Source organism: Alosa sapidissima, chromosome 22 (genome assembly GCF_018492685.1).
Source record: "Alosa sapidissima isolate fAloSap1 chromosome 22, fAloSap1.pri, whole genome shotgun sequence".
Taxonomy (NCBI): Eukaryota; Metazoa; Chordata; class Actinopteri; order Clupeiformes; family Clupeidae; genus Alosa; species Alosa sapidissima.
Window position 1 is genome coordinate 5,653,005 of NC_055978.1, and position 953 is coordinate 5,653,957.

General features: G+C 40.9%; 1 protein-coding gene across 2 annotated transcripts in view; it reads left to right on the forward strand.

The window, feature by feature from the left end:
* Positions 1-953, forward strand: part of cdk17 (cyclin-dependent kinase 17) — a 65,008-nt gene extending 64,055 nt beyond the window's left edge. For both annotated transcript variants that reach the window (XM_042079068.1, XM_042079069.1), the window contains exon 17: positions 1-953. This exon is cut by the window's left edge and continues 1,776 nt beyond it. The gene's annotated coding sequence lies outside the window, so the exon portion shown is untranslated.

The window sequence follows — 953 nt, forward strand, 5'->3', positions numbered from 1 at the left end:
CTCTCTCTCCCTCCCTCTTCCTCAGTATGGGAGACCTTCCACTGCTTGCCTGAACTGAAGTGCTTGTATGCTTCTCTTCTCCTCTCTTCTTTTCTTGCCTTTGGAAAGCTACTTGTTTTTTTTTATGCATCATGACAACTGTACAGTAGTTTGGGTTTTTCCCCCGCCATGGCAGAACCCCTTTGTGCGTGTGTGCGTGTGTGCGTGTGTGCGTGTGTGTGTGTGTGTGTGTGTGCATGAGAGAGAAAGAATAAAAAAGATGTGAGTGTGTTTGCGTGTATACATGCACACAAGTGAGAGAAAGGTGTGTGTGTGTGTGCGCGTGTGAGTGATCAGAGACTGTACAGTTTTTCAGGGGCTCTATGCTAACGTGGACCATCACCCAGAGGTAGCTTATTTAACAGTATTAAGAGTATTTTCTATGTTACATTGGACCTTTCCTTGTGAATACTGTTGTCATTGTGGCATGTTCAGGGGGATAACCAGCCTCCATTTTGTGCTCAAGTTTTTCAGAGCAGAGAAACGACAAATTAAAAGAAACTGAATGAGAAAGAGAATGCAAAGAAAAGAAAAAAGACATTTTAATGATTCAACAGTCTGCTTTCAACCACCACTCTTTCTACAGAGTTTCTACAGTGAAATATTTCAGAGAGCTTTTTAAGTTTGAACAGAAGACTATGTTGTTTTTATTTTGAACTGACAGTAATGTTCATTAATATTGTAATAACTGTAATATTGCGATTACAATGCTCACCTGTCCAGAGGTTTGTGTGTGTGTGAGCGAGAGAGAGAGAGAGTGTGTGTGTGTGTGTGTGTGTGTGTACACCTCATGCATGGATTGCTCAGTGTTGTGAAACACATACACTTGTGAGCATTTTTTGAAGGTTCATCTCTTTCTACTGCAGATATTTATTTCTCTTAACCCGTGAAGTAAACTTGGTCTGTTTCCTAAG